Raw genomic sequence first — 24,861 nt, 5'->3', positions numbered from 1 at the left:
ACACATTTTTCTTTTGGTCCAGAAGTTTGTGGACAAAATAAAATAAATGCTGATACTGTGAAGCTCAGCATCATATCACCGTCAAATCATCAAGTTGATGCATCACAACATGTTTGGTCTCAGTTACTTCATCTCTAACAATCAAAATCCAGAGCCCTCATAGAATTACTAAAGTCATGGTCAGAAGGACACCAATACATCAAGGCTCAATGTCACTTGAATTTAAGCTATTTTATGGTACACGATCCTCCCCCATCCCAAAACTACTTTTTATCAAGCACTGTAGCTACATACAGCAATGCCAACTGTGTCCTCAGGATATGTACACGAATATGCGGTGGCCACATATGTTATGCTCCTTGCATTGTTCATGATAAACAGACTGCACTGCTTATAATGGAAGGTTCATTCAGCAATAGCAACAGTTTTAGGGAAAACTATCTGAGGAGACTGGGGAGCCTTTCATTTTTAAGCTGTGTATTCAACTTGTTGCCAGGGTTAATTAAGCATGAGGCTTTTATAACACCTGTGAATTTGGCTGAAAAGCTACTAATGCACATTTTACATTTTAAAACAAAAACTACAATCAACGGAGCCTACCCATGTATGCACCATGACTTGCTATTTGCCTCCACCTATTTAGAAAAAGCACACCCTTTAGATTTCAAAAAAAGATGAAAATGGCTACCTTTCTGATCTTCAGGTGTCTCAATCCACAGAGCAGATACGGTGAGCAACCTATCTCACAGGGCAACTGAAAGAATATATACCAGGCTCACACTCAGCTTATACTAGAAAGCCCACAACACCTTGGGGTTTGTTGTTGTTGGGTTTTTTGGGGGGGGAGGAGAGGGTGGATAAGTCACTTTTAGGGCAGAAGCAGCTTGTGGCTTAACTTTCACATCATAGTGAAGTGGTGGCAAGGTCGTGCCCACTGATTCCAAACCAGACTGTGCTGATCCATTCATCACAACACCACAGGGAGACACAGGGCCACAAGTGTGACCCACCCTGAATGCAGGCAGCACAGCAGCTGGCAGCACTCGAGGAGCTTTCTGACTCTGGGGGAGAAGCGCTGATCTCCTAAGACATATAGAAGGAAACCAAATTTAAATCCTACACCCAGAGGGGTGGGTACTTTCTGAGGAGCTAGGGCTGAAGAAGCTGCTTCAAAGCAGACTTCAGAAACATGTAGGCTGTGGCCTCAAGACAAGGTCCAAGTGCTCTATCCACACCCAGTCACACCCAGATCCCCCAGGAAGATAACTGTGTCTGGGGAGGCTGGAGCAGAGCTTCCTGAAGACAGTCAGACGTGACTGCTAGATGCACTACTCACAGGCAGCATGACACTGAGCAAGTTACTTCAACCCACCAAGCCTTGGTTTCCTCATCTGTAAACACAGATAACGTCTGCCTGTCTCTAGCATTCCTCTAAGCGTGTGATGAAGTAATGCATATACTAATAAGCAGCAGAATTGGATACAGAAGTATTCAATAAACTGGCTACTGCTAGTGAAAGAACTGTTTCCTTCATCAGGTCCACTGAGTGGACCTGAGAACAGAGAAAGCCTGGCCATTTGTTTCCCCACCCAAAAATTTCTTAGATTTGACTATGAATTTATGTTTTCATTATTATAACTGATTCTGCCAGTAAAGCCAGAGCCCTTCCCTATTCAAATTCTATGTAAAAAGAGATGTTTTTCCATCTCTTGACTTGCATGTATACTTGAGAGCAGAAATAGAAACTGTACCCCCATGCCTTGCAGAGAGCTTCCTGCAGACAGAGGCCCTCCATAAGGCAGTATATTAAACAGGAGCTAAGTCATGCCAAAAATCACAATTATTTTAATGATCAGGTCTCCTACTCCAGCAGTTTTGTTTGCTGCTTTTTTAATGCAGAGAATCTTAGCCAATGAGTTATGTGTGAGTTCCTGGATTTGGGGGTGGGGAACAAAGAGAGAAGATCCCAAATCAAGTGCTGAATCACCCAGGGACCTGTGCCTCACTTTCCTCTCCCTAAGAGCTGCTCCTTTATCAAACAGAGGGCACAAGGATCTGTGCTGTAATTTATGTTTGTAGACACCTATGAGCTCACAGGAAAATGAGCTAAGAAAGGTCATTTCAGAAGCACTCTGATGACAATGGCTGAGATGCACATCTGGGGCCAGCCCCTCCCAAGGGACTCCAAGCATGTTGGAGGCAGTAACTGGAAGGCAGCCAGCTCTGCAGCTCTAGCCCAGCAGGTCACTGCTCTGGTGCCTCTCCCCCTCAACTCAGCTTCCTCCTTCCTCAAAAAGCCATGTGAATTTACTACCCTGATAAACACCGCAGTATGTGGTTCTGTACATCAGAACTCTGATTAAATTTGGCTATAAGCAAGTTCACTGTGAGTCAGGTATGCTTTTTAAAACTTGCTTCCTTGTGTTTCAAGTAAAATGAGAAAATCTCCTGCATCAAAATTGATATTGACTTGCAGAAGGAAATAAAAAAATAAATATATGGGGGAAAGAGGTATGGAGGCAATGAGGATTGGAACATAGTTCTTGGGTGAAAATTAGCTTTCTGCCTGATATTTCTTCAAGCTTTAAAGGCCAAGCAGTCACGTTAATCTGGTGTGTAAGTTTCTGAAGCTCTGTTTCTATTTGCTCAGCATATTGCAACTGCCTGTTTCTAGAAAAGTATTACTCATGCACTATCACTATGAGCAAAGATCTATTTACAATTAGAAAAGTCACATTCATCTTCTTGTCAAACTGTATTAAAATCTAAATGATTACCACACCTAGAAGAATGCATTCCAATTTTTGTGGGGTACATCTTTGCTTCTTTTGCTACATAAGTAGATTTATATTAGGCTTGAACTTGGATGCCATACATTACTCTTGCCCAATTCATACAAAGGAAAAAGAGAAAAAAAAAGTAGTCAACCTGATGTCTAATTAATTTCTAGGGGACTATAGCAATCCAAGCACTTTAGTGTTGTAGGCTTCCTTCTTTTTTCCCTACCAAAGTTAAGTAAACTTCCTAGAGGCCTGCAGAGTACAGCAACTATCTGAGGGAGGTCCCTAGAGGTCTATCAAAATTTAATTATATCAGGTAAAACCAGGTAAGTCCTTCCTAAGGTTATAGTTCAGCCACATCATAGAGATAAAATCATCAACATGAGTGATTCACTCTTTCATTCAATATATTATGTATTCTGTGGCTGATGAGGTCACCTCTTTTCTCAGTAAAGAAGAGATAACAGGGAGGAAGATTGGTTAACTAACTTTAAAACAACTATATATGTAATACTTCATTACTTTACTCATTCATTTGTTCATTCATTCCTTTACTCATGAGACATTTTTTTATGTGTCAAGCACTGTGAAGGAAGACAGGGAGGAAAAAAATACACAGACACATAATTCCCTATATGTAAAAGTACTTAAAAATATTTTTAGATTCACTTTATTTGTACATACAAAACTAGGGTGTTGGCCAGAGGTGCCAAGGGTGGGGGTTGGTGAGAGGATTCACCAAAGATAGACTGGGGAGCAGAAAAGGCATATCTACTAAAATACACTGCAACAGGAGAGACAGGAGAGGTCTGCTGAGCCATGTGGGTCAGCTCCCTGGATGGCAGTGTCTGACAGTGTCTGGCAGTGGCTTGACAGCGCTGAGATTTTAACCTGGGAGACTCAAAAGTAGGTACGTTTACATATAGAGTGAACCACTATCCAGCTTGTCTGGGGTTCCCTAAGTTCCCTAAAACTGGGATCACCTTATTAATACAGTACTAATTATATACTAATTTTATTTTCACAACCTCCTCACAGCTTAAAACCTTTCCAGCTTTTAACAGAAAAAATGGGGCTCAGTGAGGTTACTGGTAGAGCTTTAACAGGGTGGTCCCTAGGAAAAGGGGAAGTTCCAGGTTCCCTGTCCCACCCAGGAGGGTGGAGTTGAGCAGAGAAAAAGGAGAGAAGAAGAGAAGGAAGCTGGATGGAGAACAAGGAGACCCGAGGAAGCCACATGGAGCAGCAAGCATGTGATGAAGAAACCATGCTTGTTTCCTGACCCAGGACTGGTTAAGGCAGATGTGGGTGAGATACCTGTAGGGAGGTGACTATGGCAGTGTTTATATTGATTTTGATTTTGCTCTTTTCCTCCCAGATTTGTCTGGCCTTTTCCATGGGTCCCGGCCAGAAGGTGCTTTAGTCTTGTGGTGGGCTTTCAGGCCTTGCTTTGGGCCAATCCTTTTTGGGTTGACTTTTGCCCATGAGGGGATGGGCAACTTCAGGTGTTTGATTTAGAAGTTATATTCTTTGTGTTCCGTATTGTATATTCACTGTATTAAAGTCCCTTTTCATTAAAGTTATGTATGTTTTATCTTGTTGTGGCGGATAGCAGAACTCACTTAGAGCAGGCAGGTTTGGGGCTTCAGGGGTACCCCTATCTCCCTGTCCTGGAACAGATCTGCTGTCCTGTAACAGAGCCAGGTTTGAATGCTGGTTAGTGTGATACCAAAGCCCACATGCTTTCCACCAACACAGTGGTAGAAACAAGAGATAAAGTGTCCCTACACCAAGCACAGCCTCCTCTCCACCGCAGACTGTGCCCTTGAGAAGCTGGATTTAATCTGTGTGACAGTTCTTGGCAGATAACACATAATCACTCTCTACCAGTGCAAGACTGAATTTCTATTTAAACCTCCATAAAAATCAGGGCACCAGAACTTTATTTACCTCTCAACTACTCTACGTTTAAGTTAGCAATCAATAGAAAATCACTGTCATTAAACTCATCAAGCAGATTAGGCTAATTTTCAAAGACTACATATATTTCCAAATAAACCTTCAAAATTTTTCTTTAAAATAATTCAAAATCTCTAAGGCTACATTCCAAAACATAACCGTCATTTGCACGTCACCACCAAGACAATGTCCATAGTTGTAACTGAATTTCAAGCATCTCTTTCCGTGTTTCTTTCTCTCCTGCTAGGAGTCCGTCCTTAAAAAGATAGCTCCAAAATTCCACCACCACTGCTGGGAGTAGGAGTGACTAGGGTCATGAAATTCACCCTAACAATGACACAGCCTACGTAATTTCCTTACCATTAAGAAAACAACCTCCAGACTTCTATGTTTTGTTCATTCTTCATGCATAAGGCATTCCTCAGTGAACCTCAAATTAACTTCTATTTGCATCATTTAAGCATGAAAAAGAGACCTTGCATAAGGCCTTTGTTAAAGCAAAATACAGGCCAGCCAGTGTCTCCATGCTACTGTGATTACTGCACTTGTTACTTTAAGGACCTATGCCTCTTGAAATAAGATTGAGAGACAGACAGGCAAAGAGAGGACTTTCAAAAGCAAACACAGTAGAAGCATTCAACATATTTATAAAGGGTGGTGAATATTAATTTGGCTACAACAGAGAAGTCTGACAGTATGCTGGATGCACCAACTGATTCACATGCTTTTTATCACGGGAGAGAGGCGCCACCATTATGATTTTCTGACTGTATCAAAAGTCACTAGACTCAAGGGACTACTGTCAACCTTGTGTACTTTCTAAAGGGGAACATAAATGGGTGTGTGTTTCAGTTGGGTGCATTTTCAAGCAAACTAAACACTTCTAACACGCGGAAGGAAACCACACCCAGAACAGGTTTCAGGCATGGGGGTGGGAGGTTAAAACACTCCAGTTCAAAAGACTTGCCCCTGCTGGGCTGGGCCGGGCCCTGCTTGCTATTTAACTGACGTGAAACAATAATGGCTGCTACTGATCACTGAGTGCCCACTCTGTATCAGGTACCTCATCAAACACAAGTCCTTGGGGAATCACACTTACTCTTACCATCTTATTAAAAAGAATTTATATTACTTTCATCCCACAGATGAAGAAACAATTCAGATTAGTAAATAAACTGCCCTGATTTGGAAATCAATTTGGCAACATTTGGCAAGAGGCATAGAAATAACCACATGAGGAAAGTTAATTATATAATGTTAACTAAAAAAAAAAAAACAAACAAACTAAAAATAAGACATCAAAACTGAAGCAATATAATATCATAGTTTTTATTTCAGAAAGTTGAATTTTTCTGGGATTGCAGATCTTACAGTGAAGATTCTCTCATTTTTATTCCTTTTGAAGGTGTTTATATCGCTATGAAATAATTTATCTTTTAAATTTGGAATAATACACAAACAGCTGGAGATTCAGCTTTGTTCATTAATAACCTTCAACTCTGCCTTTGAAAGAGCATCAAGTGAGTCACCTCCGGACTAACTACTGCCTTTTCATCACCTCCCTGGAGTAGTGCCAGTCAAGAGCAGAAGTCACTTATCTCCCCCACACCTTTTCTTTCATCTTCGAAAGGCCCAACTTCTAGCCACTTTAGGGAGCAAAAACTCACAGTGAACAAGTTGCAACAGGTGGCTTTTCTCCCCTGCCTAATCAATAAGCAGTTCAGCAGACTCACAGGAAATGAACACTTACCAACTAACAGATATTTAATGTATTTCAAATCTTCTTTTAGCACCTGAACTTGAAGTTTGCTATAAGTGAGAATGGACTAAAGTTACTGGGAGAACATAAGCACTCATTTAATATAAGACCATTTTACTAAGATGAAGCATAGCAGAAAGGTGGTGTTTTGGCTTCAAAAACTATGATTTGAAAGCATATAAAAAGCCTAACTCAAAGCAGGTATAGACTTAACAAACTTCGACTTTCCCGGGCAGCCTGTTGAAATTCTGGAAGAATTCAGAGAAAATGGCCCAGAGTGTTTTTGTAATTCTCCATTAATAGCAAGTAGATAAATGAAAACCTTAACCACAGAAATTCCCAGAAATACAGGAATTAACAAATAAGAAAATCTCAGCTGAACTCTACAGATTTACAAAGCAGATTTAAAGTCCTCTGTTAAAACTAAGTGTGTGTGTGTTTTTAAAAATTAACTACTATAATAACAAGGTTACTTTTATGGTTAGTTAAAATGATCCAGTTGATTATGTAAAAAATTAAGACCACAAAAGTATTTTTAATGAAGACTTTATATGAAATATAAACCTCAAACCTCAGAAAGGCCCCCACCTTTCTAGGACCGTTACTTTCTCTGTTCAGTGGAATATGGGAAGACACAAGAGATTACTTCCAAAGCAGTGCTTCTTAAACTTGAATGTACATACAAAACATTGAGCGATCTTGTTAAAATGAGGCTCTGCTTTGGTATGTCTGGGGTGGGCTTGAGATTCTCCATTTCTAGCAAATTCCCAGTTCCTCCACACCATAACCAAGTACCAGTGAGTAATAAGGTTCTAAGTATTTTGCAGTTCAAGATATGAGGTGATGATATTTTCAAGTTTCTCAACAACTTATCCAAGAGCTTCCTAAGTGGTCTCCTGCTTGCTCTCTTGATTATTACCCTCCCAAACCATTATCACTCCACTTGGACCTTTCTTTAAAAGTCAAAACAAGTCACATCTCTTAATCTTTGGTAATTTCTCACAGACAGACTTAATTTCCAACCCCTCAACCAGATTTACTAACCAAGCTTCTTCCCAACTTTGTCATTTAGCCTTTCGACCCTTCCCACCTCGCTCTGCACCCTAAGCTCTGACCACTCTACCCAAGGGTCCCTCACTTCCTTGCTCTCTCACCGCAGACAAGTTTACTTCTCTTCTTGCTTCCACTCAGCCAGCCTTTCTAGCAGAGCTGCAACACACTTATTCACACACCAGAGAACAGTTGTTCATCACAAAATTAATCAAAACATACTTGTTAATATACAGGAATACATGAAAGAGCAAGCATAACATTTTTAGACTAACTTTTAGGTTTGATTTTCTTAGGGTCCTTCCTTCAAGTAGCTCCAATTTATTGAGGTTTAATCGTAAGTACTTGGAGTAGTTTAACAAAGTGAAATTTTTAATTAATCCAATCCAGCAAACAATATTGAAGTCAGAAAAATGTTTACAATGTCCTATCATTTATTTGCTTCTGTCACTGATTTTTCATAGCTGGGAACCTAAGAGTTGATACAAACTTTTAGGCAGGAAGGAGGAGAAAAAGCACCAAGATCTAAATGGCTAAAGTTAACTTTTTTATTTTAATAATGTGCTGTAAGTGTAATTCTGGTACAAGAAGATGTATGTGAAGCTATGGTTAGGTTAAAACTCTGTCACAGTCCATGGCCTCTTCGAGAGGACAAGAAAACAAAATCTGAGGTCCTTATTTAAATTGCCGCATCATATTTACTAGTAACCAACAATACTAGAGTTCTCAGAGTTTATCTGTAGGTAGATGTCTTCTTCAAAGGAAAATAATAATACACTGGTCTTCATGTTAACTCGGTGAAGGAACTGAGACAAGGTAACTGACCCCGTTTGGCAGCTTTATAGATGTTAAATGGCTTCTCTAATTTGGCAGGACAGCGCTCATCTGGACTAACTGCATCTTTTCTCATTACCATACAACTCTGTTCTAAAACACTCTTTCTCACAGCTCTTTACTCTGCAATACGAAATCAGATGTAATACCTGATCCTGTCTGGGAGCAATTCATGCAGTCTGTTCCTCCCCATCTTTATCCATACACCTCCACCCCCTAACTGCAAATATTGTACAAATGATCCAATAAAAGTGTTCATCAAACTTTAGTATATAATATCAGAGTCACCTGCCAGGTTAGTTAAAAACAACTATTGCTAGGGCCAAACCCCAAGGTTTCTGATTCAAGTAGGGCTTGAGAATTTCTATTTCTACCAAGTTTCCAAGGCCCGATGATGGAGCTAGTTTAGAGACCTCATTTTGAGAACCATGGCAATAAAGCAGTCCATAGTTTTAACTGTTCATTTATGTTTTAACAAACACACAATGACTGCTATGTGTAGCACAGGTTATGTCAGACTTCTGTCTTTATGTGCTCAGACTTTGTTAAATATAGAGGAAACAAAGAGGCAAATATTCTAACTGTAACCAAAGCAGCATGTGAAAATCACAGAAAAATGACCAAGTGCTTAAACACCTGAAAAAGGAAAGGAACCTAAAACATGACTTCTAACAGAAGAAACCAGGAGAGCCTAGTCTGGAGGATGGGACAATGCAGGTACAACTTTAGGGACACACAAGTACCAAGGAGCTGAGGAACTACAGAAACTGGAGCCAAATCACAGTGGGGTCAAGTTCCAAAAGTTTCTGCTGGACAGACAGCTCTTATCAGGGGCCCAGGCTGTAGCAGTTGGGGTTAGGAGACCAAGAAAGAGACAAAGGAAGAGGCAGTGGTACCATAAACAGACCCCTTTCCAGGCCCACAGTGTAAGAACAGCTGATAACATGGGCTAAATCATCCATAAACTTTCTTGGCAGTCACTTTACAAATAGTCCCATTTATGTCACTCTCTTTAGGAAAAGTGGTAGAATTCCCTAAAAGGATTGGTATAATATTCTGTCCTTTTCCTCTCCACAGTTGGCCTCCAAGAGTCCATTTAAAAATCCTCCTAGCCATTCAATTTATGCTAAAAAAAAAAAATGGTGTTGCCTTGACTGTGAGTGTGCATACTTGAGCAAAACTGAGAGCACCACATGTCCAGAAATTTGAGCAGTTCTCAGCTCATCAATTTTCCATGCCACCAAAATATATTCATGATACCTGGGTAATGCATCTCCTGGCTTACACCTAACTCACACTTTGTGGTTCTAGAAGATGTGCATCAAATTTGCAGTCAGAAAACCTGGATTCTGAAGAGGCTGCCTTATACTGGTTGATCTTAATCCAATGATCTGTTTCTTTATAAAAAGTAAGAGAATATCTACTTCACAGGATTACCATTAGTACTTAAGAAAGCACTCAAATTTAGAATTCACTAAGTACTTTGAATAATATCATTTAATCAATTAAGATAATACATGTTAAATGTTGTATACATTAATACTCATTGTTATTACACCACTCAAATCAGGCTCTAATTCACAAATCTCTCAGGAATTTAAAAATAACAAACTAGTGAAAGAAATTTCTTTTAAATTGGTAACTTATTCTGAAGTGTTATCTGGACTTAGAAAAAGATAGCTCTTAAGTATTATTGACAGGTATTCAGAACCCTATGCCCCCAAATAACAATCTTCTATGCTTTCACTATACCCAAAACTGTTCTTATAAATTGTGCCCCCATCTAAAATATATTCAGGGTTATTATTTCTGTCATCAACTCTTTTCGCAGTGGGAAATATTTATTACATTGTATATAAGAACTTAAAATTTTCTACCCGACAATCAAGCACAATAAACCCAGCAATCTTGTTTCTCAGTATAATAAAGGAAGACAAACACCTAGGTACCAAAACAAAAAGTTCTCAAAAATGTAAAAATACACTTCATGATTTACAAATATAAAATCATCAATATACCTTCCCTAACAGTTAAGAAATCAAAACAAACGGATTTAACAATAAACTTAAGAGTAATGCATTCTATGGCATCAAGGTTTTCAGTCGTTAGGTCCCAAAGAAGATAAATTACTTTCAACTTTTTCTGGACAGTGGAACAAATTCACTAAGCCAGAAAAAGTTCATTTTGATGCTTTTCTACTAGATCCTGTCTCCACTCCATCTCCACTGTTGGTGCCAACGGATCAGCCCTTTGTAGGGGATGATAAACGAGTGAGAGAACCAAATTAGGATTGGCATTTCACAGTATCAGCCCATCTCCTTTTTTTTCTTTTTAAAGATTGATTTATTTATGTATACAGAATTGGGGTACAGGCCAGAGGTGCAAGGGCGGTGAGAGGATTCACTAGAGTCAGAGTGGGGAACAGAACAGGCAGATCGACGAAGTACACTGCTGAGGGGAGCAGCGGGCGGGTCAGGAGAGGTCTTCCGTGCCATGTGGTCCCCTCTGGGGCAGGTGGGAATCAAACTCATGCGGAAGTGGCTTTAGCTTCTCAGTTCTGTGCTTTAACCTGCTGCACCACCAGGGAGGGCCTCAACCTTCCATTTACGTATAGAAATCTTTCCTAAAAAATTTTGAAGACTATGCTTATGTTCTACTTAATAAAACTTCTTATTCTGTTAGAGTTAGAGGGGAAAAAATTTCATTTGTGCTTACCGTGCCAAATACGTTAGTAGGGAATTTATAAGTGATGGCTTATCAGTTATATTTTAAAGATAGTGTCAAATAATTTGTCCAGGGTTATAAGCATTGTTGAGGTCACAACAATGGTGAAGCCTCTCGCCCACCCCCTGAGCCTCTTGCCTGTACCCCAGTTCTGTATGCACAATAAAAAAAAAAGGAAGGTTGAGACATTTGAGGCATAGGTGGTCAATGAAGATAAAACTTAATTGGCTTTTATAAAGAACTGCAGATCTGCCTACCTGGAAAAGCTATGTACTGGAAAGAGCTAGAAAGGAAGCAAATAGGGTAGGGTCACTTGGGAAAGGACCCTGAAGGCCAATTTTAGGGATCTAGAATAGGTACAAGTGAATGTTTTTGAGAAGAGTAAGAGTATTTTCTTCTAAGGAGTTAAGCTGGCAGGTATGAAACTGGAGAAAAAATATTGTGAACCTGTTACTACAAATAATTTTTATTTAAAACATGAGAGGTTCTGTTTAAATGTGTTACAGCTTTCCTCACCTTTAAAAAATACATGAACTTGCCCTCCCTGGTATACCACGCAGTGGGTTAAAGCGCAGCCCTTGTGCAAGCTAGCTGGAGCCACTTCAATGTGAGTTTGATCCCCTGTCCCAGAGTGATCCACAGGGCGCAGTAGACCTCTCCTGACCTGCCCACTGCTCCCTTTAGCAGTGTACTTCTGCTTGTTCTGCTCCCCACTCTACTTCTGGTAAATCCTCTTACCACCCCTGCACCTGTACCCCAGTTCTGTATTAATAAATAAATCTAAAAAAAAAAAGGTGGACTCCAGGACCCACCTCCAATTAAAAAAAACAACAACACATGAACAGATGCTGAGGAAGGGGGTAATCTGATTGTGCAGGTAAAGTATTTGAAATAAAATGAGGGCATTGGATGTGTCAAATCAGTGTGTGCCTGGTGTCTGTGATTAATGTTTGAAGTCAGAGGTAGAAGGTGATGTCTCCTGCCTTGTATCAGGGGTTTTTACTGTGGTACCTCAGTTGCTTTAGCCAAAGAGGTTTTATTTTTAAGCACAATTATTTACCCACTCATAGATCACTAGAAACTATTTTACCTAAACTGTTAGGCTCCACTGTGAAAATAGTGGAGCCTAACCCAGCAAAAATGCAGAAATATCTCCCACAAAATCATAGTACTCTCAGGCACAGAGCTAAATAAGAAAGTAAAAGGCATTAAAAATAAAATCAATACAGATTCACAGGCCCTGTGATCAATCTGCCATGCAGCATTATAAGTAAAGACAAAACTAAAATCAACAGCTAAAAATCTATTATCTCAGATGTGTTTAATAGAACAATTACAAATACCAAACAAAGTATCAGACTGGAGAATGGGGACATGTAGTGGGGATGAAAAAAGTGTTAACAAAAATTCTCCTATGTTGCTTAAAATATAATCAGTTTCATTGTTACTAAGGGCTATGCAAAATGCTTGTTCTGGGGTCCACCACACTTGGAAGTTAATTCACCTTCTCTAGTTCCTCAACATGGGTGGTTTCTGTTAAAGAAATACCAACATTGACCTTATGCAACTCCTAAACCACAATATTTAGAAATAATAAAGTTATCTGGACCTAAATCTGGGGACAAAGACCACTTTTTAAAGAAGTCCACACAAAATGTAAAGTCCATGAAGTTTAAAAAAGGATGTTCCTGCAAACACTTATGGTAAAAAGTATCGGGGGTGGCACACTGTGGGGCATTTTACAACTATCCTCAAATCGTGCAGAACAGAGTTTATGAGTGCACTCTTCCTCACAGCTTCTTATATTTTCTCCTTGTTTTTTTCTTTTTTCTGAGACTATAGGTGTGGAATGATTGGACTTTGGTGATAGGTTTTCTGAAGGAAATTTCCCCAGGGAGCTTTTGCCTTGGTAATATAACATGATGCCTGGTTAATTAAGTGAAGAAAAGGTGCATTCTGCACTCTTAAATTTGTGGGGGACTCCTATATTAGACCCAAAGAGAAGAGGCATACCCCCACTCTCTATTTGCCACTTTAAGTTACCCCCACCAGCCCTAGTCCCTCTAAATTTTCAAAAAGGCAAATTCTACCTTTCAAGAGCTCGAAAGAATGAACCAAAGACATGCACTCATTCCCTAGAGGGAATGGAGCTTCCTCTCAGCTAACTGCCTGAGGAATGCAGCACCATCTAGCAAAATGTTTAAAATCACGTCCAGTTCTGCCTCTTGTTTTCCAGAAAAGTGTCATTACTGTCAACTATTTCACAAGACAAATAAACCTATGAATGAAATATATCCTCCCCCCTTCCCAATGAAAACATTCTAGGACTGAGCTGCTTCCTTCCTTCCTTCCTCCTACTTACAGGAACCACATTTGTGGCACCTAGAAGAGTTAAAATAAGAAGCATACACAGTCTGGAAGGTTACTTTTTCAAGCACTAGAGCCTTTTGCAGCCTATTACAGATTCAGAGGCTTCCAAACGGAAGGAGTTCTGTTTTCAGTTATAAATCCTTTTTCAAATATACGCTTTGAGACACCATGGGCCAGGCCTGCTGACTGTGCAGGGGCAGCCAAGGGCTGCAGGGGCCAACCTCACCACAGGTTGCAGCCCACCCCCACACATACTGCAGCACACAGGACCTCACCCTCCACAAAAATATGTGCGGCTAAATACTGAATTCATTCAATTGACACTAATATAGACTCCAAGAAACCTGTAATTGATCCAACTAATCCACCCTTTTGCATTGGAATGACAATAACTGGCTTTCATTATAAATTACATAGCCCACTAAATTGATGGGAAGACTCTTCCCCCTACACAAAACATCAAAAGAGTCAAAATTACGCATCAGAATCAAAACTGTAATTTACCCAAGGCTTAGTAACAAAAAGACCACTCCCTCCACCCCTCTGCTATTGTTCTATAGTACTGGGTCTCTAGCAGCGCACTTTACACCTTTAAGGCTCCTAGAGGTAACAGGCCGCAGGGCTGGGAAACAGTGTCGGAGGAGAATCACATACTTGCATAGTAATATGTCTATTAGCAAGAGTCTACCAAAATGCAAAGAGAACTGAAGGGCAGAAAATGTGTACGGCTAGAGGTACCTGACAACCCAGTGATTCAAAAGGACACTGGAGACAGGGCCTTCAAATGGTGGCTTTTCTGGGCACACAGTGAGAAACAGTCTCCTCTAAGTGGTGAATGGGGTAATCCAGGCCAACCAGCGGCTCTGGGGCCAGATTGCGCTTAGTCTCCCGTCCTAGTTAGGGTCTCGTACCATATGGTTCCCATAAAGCCTCAGGATCCCTGCAGGTATGGCCCCAAGGGTAGGCCTGGCCTTTGGGCAAGGGGTTTACCTTGTAGTTGCTTGAACCGCCCTTCCAGTTGGTTGTAGTTGTAAGGCACCTGCCCAGTGTAGGAGGGCGACAGCGGCCCAGAGATGCTGGACGTCCTCTGTAGTTCCATTATGCCAGGCGCGAAGCCCCGGAGAGCTGCACGGTGGAAACCCCCCTGGGCTCCACTCCTACTCCCATCAAACACACAGCAGCTTCCGGACGACCTTGCTCTCAGCCGGGGCGATCACTACACTAGGCGAGCCCCATGCAGGTCAGAAAGTCCGGCAGGGCGAGCTGGTAGGAAGCTGGCTGCAGCAGGGTCCACCTTGGCCCGCCCAGGAGTTACCACTCGGGCATCTAATTCCTCGTCGCTTTCCTTTTGTGGTCCCGGGCTAAAAGCTTGAAATAATGACCGAGGCGGGCAGGAGGACGGCGGGAGGAGGCGCAGGCCCTACTTGAATTTTTTTTTTTAAAGTGGCCAATCCTAGGCACGCCCGGTCGCCCGGCCCGGAGCTCGCGGGAGCAGCACACCTCCTCCCGCTGCCCGCGGCGGCCGCCGGTTTGTAATTTAACCGGGAGCCGCGCCGCGCCGGGCTGATGTCACCTGATTAGCATAACAGCGTCGCGGAGGACGCGCCGGCGCGTCGCGAGGGGGGCGCGGGCCGCGAGAACTACCCCCCCACCGTCGCCGCCCCGGGCCGCGGCCCCCGGCCCCGGCCGCCCGCCGCGGGGGACCCTCCGGAACAAAGCCGCTGGTACGACGACCTTTGGTGGGGGGCGCCCCACGTAACGGAAAAGCCTCCGATTACTATTTCAGGGAAGGCGGCGCAGAAGGTGCAGAGTCCGCGGCCCCGGCCAGGGGCCCAGCCACTGCGCGGCTTCCACACCGACCCCTCGGCCTCGCTGGGCGCGCACCTGGCGCCGGGTCACCTGGGCGTGGGCGCCGAGCACCGCGCGGCTCAGAGCTTGGCAGGCAAAGTCCAGTCGCCCGCGCCCCTACCCCAGGCCCCGGGCGCCGCGTGGGGCCGCAGGGAGAGGAGGGTAATTTCAGGCCCACTGAGGTATTCTGAACGGACTTCAGCTGCCATCGTGGAACGTTAAACCTTAGGTTTTCTGGGATAACACTGGTAATTCGATACAAAGAAGGTTTATGGGGCACCAATTTGCAAGGCATTCTGGGAGAAAGGTACACAGGTAAACACCTCAAGTAGCCCTGACCTGGAAGCGTTTATAAACCAAAGGCGAGGTAAGAGATGAGAAATTAGGATCAAATCCTACCTTGGTTTATAAAAATGGCAACTGAACTGTGGGTTCTTCACATTTTAAACTCACCTTCCCAGCGTCTCACTCACCTCAACCAAAACCAAAGCCCTCTACATAGAAAACAACAGCGATCAGGGTGTAGTCTTTGGAAACACTGACTCTACTTTCTTCCTTCTCCCTACTCCCAACCCTCTTCTCCCCCATCCTCACTACAGGCAAACTACAAATTGCAATAGCTACTGAAGATGGCCATTTCATTCCTGAGGGAATACACACTGAAGAGGTGGGCTCCACCTCAGGTGTGCTTAGTCCTAGTGCACTTAAAATATAAGCAACTACATCCTGTCCAGGGCTAGAGTTAACACAATCCTAGAGTCCAGCTAGTCATTCAGTTCTGGGCAGTCTCATTCCTACCCAGGAGACTGGGTTTTTAGTATGTCGAGTCAACCTTCAGCTTTCTAAAGCCACACCCAGGAACTGAAGGCATTTCTATCATCAAAGAGATAGTTATTTCCCCTTTACTGGGGCAATTCACTGGCTGACAGGAAACTAGGCAGGAAGGTGGCAAACTTGGGCTCTTAGAAGAAGCACAGGACCAGCATTCCCAAGACCTGAGTTTCCGGTCCTCGCCAGGCCTCTTAATCACCTTAGACCTTAGAAGAAACCCTGGATTCTTTCTAAACCTCTGCTATCAAAAAAGGATAATTAATGCCTACATCTATCAGGTCACTGAGGGGAAGACATAAAATGGTCGTAAGGCTATTAAAATTAGGATGTATTTTACAAAATGCATGTCTTATTGCATTTACCCCCTGTGTAGTATGGAGACTACAAGAGTGGGGTGAAGAACTTTCTTAAGCTTTAACAGGTTTCCTTTTATTACATATGTAGGTGAAACAGTCAGTCTAAGTGTTCAGCTATGGGCACAGAAAATGAGATTGCAAAGTGCTTGCCAATTTACATTTTATTTTTAATCTTTAAGTCACTTAATGAATGGAATACAACTCTTAGTGTCTCCCTTTTAGTTCCCTCAGGAATGGGATGTACAGGACATAAGCTTTCTCATTAGCCAGGTCACATACAATGTGATGGAGTAGAGGTTGGACCACTGGAGCCACATTCAGACTTAAAGCAAGTCAGGCAGAGTGAGGACATTCAAGTAAGTATGGGAGAGAAAGGTTTTGAGGCACTGAAAGAGTTTAATAACCTGGTACAGCAGGAAGTGAGGAAAGGGAAATCATTTGTTGTGAAGGGGCCAGGAAAGAACAGTGCCACATCCCTGGTGGCTCATCTGGCTACCTCCTACTCAGCAGTGGGGAGAAGGTGAAGGGAGCCCAAAGGTCATTACTGCATCCAGAGGTTAGTATGACACCAATTGTGTGCAAAGCATTTGCCGAGTATTTTAGAGGATTCAAAGAAGACTGGGAAAGGTGAAGCTCAAAGAAAACAGAACAAATATGCAAACAGCCCAATATAAGAATAAAATAAATGTTGGGGGGAGGGGACATAAAAGACAGGATCAGGAAGTCAATACTGTGTTGAAATGCAAGTAGAATAACTCTAGAATAGAGGCATTTGACCCAACTTTGAAACAGAAGTAGACCACCAATCAGCTAGGAAGAGAGTGAAGTCTCTTCCAGGGAGGGAAAAGAACCCACCTGTCTGTTCACTTTGTGCTACAGTCTGCTGGAGTGTCAGAATGGAAGGAACATGACAGGAGACTTAGAGCTAAGCCTACGCTGGGAATTGTTGGAGACTTTTCAGTTAGCAGACAGGGTATGCTTTGGGTTCCTAGACAGAATTCATCTGGCATTGGTGAGTTAGAGCAGGTTGAAAAGAAATTGTTGGCGGCAAGATCACTTAGGTGGTTACTACAGTTGTCCAGGTCAAAGGACCAGTCAGGGTGTGACAACAGGACTGAAAAGAATGTGCTGATGCAAGAGTTAAATCCATATGTCTTTGGTAAAAGTCTATGTGGTGGCTCAAAAGAATGAAGACTGGGGTTTTTAGAGCATTTTAGGGATGGTAGGGAAAGACTGAACATTTTTCTGTCTAGACAGATTGAATCACAGCCATCTGCAACTCCATGAGGTGACAGGTCCAGAAGTGATCAAGGATGTGAAACTAGAGCTCAAGACTGAAAAACTAATGAATTGAGAGTGAAGTAGAATTAAACCTAGGGCAAGGGTATAAGAGGCAGGATGCTAAGCATAGAACTCTGGAAAGCCAGGATTTGGGAGGAAGAAGAAAGAGCAGAAATTTAACAAGGTGGTCCTCAGAAAAAAGGGGGTTCCATGTTCCCTGCCCCACTCACAAAAGGGCAGAGCTGAGCAGGAAAGACAAGATGAAGAGAAGGGAGCAGGAAGGAAGGATGGAGAACTAGGAAACCTGGAGGAGGCACATAGAGCAGAAAGATGTGCAGACGTTGCACTTGCTTCTTGGTCTTGAACTGACTGAAACAGATGTGGGTGAGAGACTTGTGGGGAGGTTAACAATGGCAGCGTTTACTTTGGTTTTAATCTTGCTTTCTTCCTTCCCCACTATGGGTCCCCACTAGCAGGTGCCTTAGGCTTGTAGCAGACTTTGGGCCTCAGTGGGTCTGTTTTGGACCAACCCTGTTTGGCTGGGCATTTACCCACAAAGGGGCAGGTAACTTCAGGTGCTTGATTTGGAAACTTTATTATACACTAATTGTATTAAAGTTCTTACATACTAAAGTATGTTTTGCCTTGATGTGATGAATGGCAAAATCTATTTAGAACAGGCAGATTCTGGGGTTCTGGTGTGCCCCTCACCCTGACCTGTAACAGAAATACCACAGGATTTACAGAAGGTATAAATCCAAGAGAGCTACTCAAGGGGGGAAGGTGATTAGAGGACATCACATGCTGCAAAACAAGGAACTAGAAGTCTGAGAGAAGGTGATCTAACATGTGAATTAGGAAGTCAGTGGGGGTGATAAAAGCTAGAGTCAGGTTACAGAGAGAATGAGGAGAAAGAGGGAGGAGAACAAGCAGGTGAGGGTGGTGAAGTTAAGACATGTGAATGGGGGGTACAGGACCAGGAAGGCAGTCCCGGCATAGAATGCAGTTGAGTGTGATCTCCGTGCAAAGGTTTTAGCTCTGAGTTGACATAGTTAGGAAAAGAAAAGTGGGGAAATTGCTCAAAGCTATGGTTTGGGCAGCCAGTTTCAGTCAAGAGGAGGCCTCCCTGGTGGCACAAGGGGTTAAGCACAGCAATATGAAGCTGTCCGCAGCCACTGCAACATGAGTTTGATCAGGGGCCAGAGAGGTCATATAGCGCAGCAGAGACCTCTCCTGTCTCTCCTGCTGTCCCCCCACTCCGCCCCCCCCACACACCTCATTTATTTATGCATACAAGGCTGGGGATAGAGGCCAGTTATCAAACTCATGCTGCAGTGGCTGTGGGTAGATTCATGGTGCTGCGCTTTAACCTGTTGTGCCACCAAGGAGGACCCATTAAATCTTTAAAGAAAAAAAAAAAAAAAGAGCAGGTATAAATGCCTTCAGAAGCAGAAGAAAAAGGACAAAGAAAAGATATCCTGAGGAAGATGAAAGAATTTAAAGGAGCAAGCCCATCTCTAACTTAATAAAGCAAGAGACTAGGCATCCCACCTACAGTTTCATGTACAGTAATCTAGGAAGAATCCTGAAGATATATAAGGTAGATGCATGCAGGTGAGTGGGAACATTAGGAGGGATGAAACAGTTTTCAGAATGCTCAACAGTCAGCCAAACTTTTTGCAGAAATATTGTAAATTCAGCCCATTCCTGTATGCTTTTCTAATTCAAAAAACTATTGTCCCTTACCCAAGCCAAAGATGTCAAGGCCTGTGGCCAACTATGAAGAGCAGTGTGCCTGCCCTCAAGTAGCTTCAAGAGTTCAAGGCATAATGAAGGATGGGCACAACTGAAGAGCCTCTTGAAACAGACAGCTGTTTCATCTTGCCCCTCAGCAGTGTATCTCAGTAGATTTGCCTGTTCTGCTCCCCACTCTGTCTGGTGAATCTTCTCACCCTCCCATACCTCTGGCCTTCACCCCAGCTTTTGTATGCATAAATAAACCTTTAAAAAAAGACAGACTTTGCAAGGTAGGAAGCTGTGAATCTCTAAGCCTGAAAACATGGCTCAATAATGAGACCAATCACAGAGTGAGATAAATCTTTGTAAAGATGTTAGCTCTATCTTAATAGCTGCCATTACTAGTCTTTGAACTCTTCATAGAGAACATTTCAGAAATGAATTCTACCACACCTTCAGTCATCTCTTCACAAAGACAACTATCCCCTGGCAAGTGTTCTAGGGATCACAGGAATCACCCATGTCAGCCTAGGAAATAAAGCGGTCAGTCTTTGGATGTTTAGACAAGGACAGTTTGCAGTGTTGGGCCAGTCCTTCCTGTAAGAGGTACTCATAATCCCATTCCCTTCTCTTTAATTGACTCCTTTGGGAAAGAAATCTTCAAACTCAGTGACACCTCATGATGGCCAGACCAAAATACTCACTGTGAAACAAGTTCTAAAAGGCCCATCTTTTTTGAAAGGCCAACCGTTGGCTGGCCAAATTTTATACTTCAAGATTAATTTCTCTTCTACTTACAATTCTATGTCCTGAAGTATCAAATAGGAAAGGCTAAATGTATTTTTCTACCTACTACAAAGCCTATATCTGTTCCTTGGAAGATAAGGAGAAGTGGATAATTTTCTCTCCCTCTTCATACCTCCCACCCCCTCATCTCTGCCAGCACACATATGTTTGCACGCACATGTACACATATCAACACACACAGAGCCCTCCAAAATCACTGAGTTATATGGCTGAGACTAAAATACCAGAGCAAATCTAACCTCCATCCATATCCTTCTCTGCTTCTTGTTCAACTGGTCACAGCAGAACTAAATACAAAGCACCGGACATCCCTACTGAGGAGAAAAAATGTTAAGTCACATTCAGTAACAATCACCCAAAGTCCTGGGGAAGGAATGCATTTATTGAATCTTCTACCCAAGCCAAACCTTATTCCTGCATTCTTATCGTGTCTGTTATATGCACACACAAAGCTTCTCTGTACGGGCAAAAGAATGCCCCAGTCCAGAGGCCCCACCTTTGGCAAACAGGTGTTGCTATGGCTGTGAATATAATACCAGTCAGAGCCAAGACTGGGCTCCTGAGCTACATGTAGAGTGGTTCAAAGGCAAAGAACATCTGAGGAATGCAGCTGGGGCCAGGCCTGCTCTTGCCCAGGATTTTTGATTCTGCTTCCCCACCGCCAATGATGAAGGGGAAAAGCACAGGTGTTCAGAGCCATTGGGTCAGTTTTACAAGGGGGCAGATGGCATGGTAAGAATATACTGTTCCCTGGAAACACAGTTCATGGGAAAGAGGAAATATAAATCTCTAGTTTATAAAAATAGTTGTTTGGAGCCTGCCCTCAGGTATTCACACTCATCTTTTCCAAGGACATAACACAGACCAGCTGTAATGAGTGAAGAGCCCACTGAACAACTACTTAGAGGAGAAAGGAGAAAGTGAATGGGAACAACAAACCCCATCATCAAGATACGGGTCCCTTCTTCCTGTTAACATAGAGTAAAAGTCAACCTACCCACTGTAGGCACTTTCAACATAATTGAGGATATAGGACAAGGAAATAGGAAAATGTGTAAATACAGAAATGTGGTACATGTAACAAATGAGGTTAGTGATAGTTACAGTAAATGGATCCATTCTAAATGGATCACAGCATTTCTTTACTAGTTGACTGAGAAAAATAGTAAAGGGGGGGTTTCTTCCACATGATTATTTCCTGTTGCTGTGTATCTTATCTGCAATTTTAACACTTCTAATTAAATCCGTGCCAAATGTGCCATACTAACATAAGAACGTAGGTTATTTTATTAATTGGAGGTTGAGGGAATATTGTTTTTTCTTTGCAGAACAGACCTGCATTACCCAGTCGCAGATCTGTGGAACAGTGTGTGTACACACAGTCCTGGCATGTTGACATGCAAAATATTTTACGGGTGCAGTCATTTCCTCCTCAGCACCTGAGCTTTTGCCGATCTCTCAATGAGATAGCACAGCCTCCTTCCCAGAGGACTATGCTATGCAGCCACTCACTGGGCACAGGCCCTGAATAATTCATGGTCAGTCACTCAGGAGTTCCAAGGCCGCCAGCTGCCTTCAACGAGGCGGCCTCCAGGTTTACTGTAAAAGAATGAAACACAATCAACATCCTTGAGCCCTTTACCGAAACAATCCTTCCCTTTTCTTTTTCTTCCCATTTTAAACCAGGTATATCTCCACTAGATCAAAGTGGAATTGACGTTTTCTCCAAGGAGGATAGATCCCAAGTACACGGCAGGGTGAAGGAAAAGTGATGTCGTCTAACAAGTGCATGAGCGGGGTGCCATCCCCCCAACTCAGGATTCTGATGTGACAAGAACTGGCACTGTGTCTGATGTGGACCCCTGTTCAATAAATGGCAGTACTAGTTCCTTCTCCCCACCTGTCACAGTGACATGTGTACACCCACCACCTCTCCTGGGCTTTCTCAACTCAGACCTCTGCTTCTCGGGTGTCCTTTTCCTCTTGGTCTAAAGCCTACCCATCATCCCAATCTAAAACCACCCTTCCTCCAGGAAGACTTCCAAGCTTATCACAGCTAGGATGATTGATCCTTCTCAGAAACCCTATACCAGTACAGTCACCCCCACTCATCTGGCACCTATTGCACACTGCCTTGGAGTATTATTTATCTTTTCTTGTGCAGCAGTCTTATCTATCCAATTAAAATAATGGAAAGTACACCCATTACAGACTCAAGAGAAGTGAAAAGTGGACTGTAGTGTCAGCTTGTAAATACTAACTGGTCTTGAGACCCTGAATCTGTTCCTTGGCTTCTCCAGTGCTCTCTCCAAATACCAAGGAATCTGAAATAGAAAACTCCCAAAGTTATTTAAATATAATACTCTTGAGAAATAAATCATTGTCTGTTTCAGGACAGATGTAAATCTTAAATCAGTTTCACTTCCTTTAAGAAACAGTTGTTCAAGAGCAATTTAGCCATTCTGCAGACACCTGAACAGAGCAAAGGGGTCTGTGATAGAACTGGCACCTGATGGTGAATTCCAGAGCCTATGCATTCCACCTTCTGTAACTCTCCCTCCCCCCAAGTCCATACCTTAATCCTTCATGGTAAGAAGATGAGAGCTAGAAGGTCCTTCTCAAAATTCACCTACTTAGCCAACCATCTTATAAAATAAGAAAAATGGGCAGACCAGCATGCCCAGAGACACAGAAGTAATTGCCTACTAGAAGTTAGAAAGTGATCCTTCTCAACTCCTGCTTCCTCCTTCATCTTTTATAGCAAACCTGAAGGTATAGGAAGATGAGGACAGAAGAAGTGGCAGCCAATTGTCACATTTCTCTGTTAGGGAGTGGGTCCAGGGCTCCAAATCAAAGAAAACTCATCCTAATCCATGTTCCTCACCTCCCCTTCCAGCATCCAACACTAAGATGGAGCCCATAGGCTTGGACTAAGTGGCAGATGGCTGATACCTCCCCGTGTCCTCTGATGGCCAACATGTACCAGCAGAGAGAATGAGAAACAGACTGTGGTCCTGGCAGCTTCAGTTTCATCCTCCCAGCCCAGCCCAGAACCAAACACACAGTTAGCCCAAATCACCTTTGTTCAAGGACTCTTTTCTCTTAGTTGTTAGCACCGGACTTTTGTATTCCTATAATGTTCTGAAGGTGAACAGATTACTCAGTGGGCACTTTTTAAAAAACACCTGACATGTTGATACATTGATTATAACCAAATTTTACAGGACATGTAAGGAATAAAGTTGAGACTAAGCCCTTTTCTGCCATACCTACCACCTATAGCCACCTTTTCTCTCACCTCAGTATTGTAACTCTTGTGTACTATTGGTGGTACTGTCAAATGGTATAGCTATAGTGGAAAACAGTATGACAGTATCTCCAAAACTTAACAATATGTAGAACTGAGGCTACCAGGGGGGTGGGTAGGAAGGAGAGCAAAGTGGAGAGAGGGGAATAATGGACTATGGTGGAGGACTATGGGTATCTGGGTGGTGGGTGTGGTGTGCTAGCAACATTTAATCTATATATATAAAATGTTACCTCAATAAAAAACAATAAAGATAATAAAAACTCTAAAGAGAATTATAATCCAGCAATCCTACTTGAGTATATCACCAAAAGAGCTAGAGAGAGCTGATAGCTGTACTCCAGTATTTTACCACAGCATTATTCAAGAGAACAATGAGGTAGTAACAATATAAATGTCCATCAATGAATGAAGAAAATATGGTCTATACAATATAGTAAAATAATGTTCAGCTTTTTTTTTTCTTTTTAAGATTTAGTTTTTTATGTACATAAGAACTGGGGTACAGGTAAGAGGTGTAGGGGATGAGAGGATACACCAGAGACAGAATGGGGGGCAGAACAGAAGGTCTACTAAAACACAGTGCTGAGGGGAACAGTGGGCAGGTCAGGAGAGGTCTGCCATGCCATGTGGGTCAACTCACTGGCTGGGAATGGAACTCATGCTGCAGTGGCTGCTGATAGCGTCATAGTACGGTGATTAAACTTGCTGCAACACCTGGGAGGGCCCTACAGTTCAGCTTTTAAAAGAAGGAAATCCTGTCAAATGCTACAACACATATGAACCTTGAGGACATTACTGCTAAGTCATTTTGAGGCCATTTTGAAATGTTAGTCAAAAAAGATAGGTGGTGTCATGATGCCACTTATATGAGGTATTTAGAACAGTCAACAAAATGTAGAATGGTTGCTGGAGGGCCCTCCCTGGTGGCACAGCGGGTTAAAGTACTGCACTAAGAAGCTTAAGCCACTTCCTCATGAGTTCCATCCCCGCCTGCCCAGGATAGATCCACATGGTGAGGCAGACCTCTCCTGACCCGCCCACTGCTCCCCTCAGCAGTGTACTTCGTCAGTCTGCCTGTTCTGCACCCCACTTTGTCCCTGGTGAATCCTCTCACCCTCCGCATCTCTGGCCTGTACCCCAGTTCTGTATGAATAAATAAATAATAAATCTTAAAAAAAAAAAAAAAAAGACTTACTTATGCATGTAAGAGCTAGGATC

At 42.6% G+C, this 24,861-nt stretch overlaps 1 protein-coding gene across 2 annotated transcripts in view; it reads right to left on the bottom strand.

Moving 5' to 3' along the window:
• The window catches only part of SPTBN1 (spectrin, beta, non-erythrocytic 1), a 194,427-nt gene that overhangs the window by 92,332 nt on the left and 77,234 nt on the right, over positions 1 to 24,861 (bottom strand). The gene's annotated exons all lie outside the window — the stretch shown is intronic.

Source organism: Condylura cristata, unplaced genomic scaffold (assembly GCF_000260355.1).
Source record: "Condylura cristata isolate star-nosed mole 26May11 unplaced genomic scaffold, ConCri1.0 scaffold00031, whole genome shotgun sequence".
In the NCBI taxonomy this organism is placed as follows: Eukaryota; Metazoa; Chordata; class Mammalia; order Eulipotyphla; family Talpidae; genus Condylura; species Condylura cristata.
Note: the sequence above shows the minus strand (reverse complement) of the source record. Positions and strands in the feature narration are given on the sequence as shown.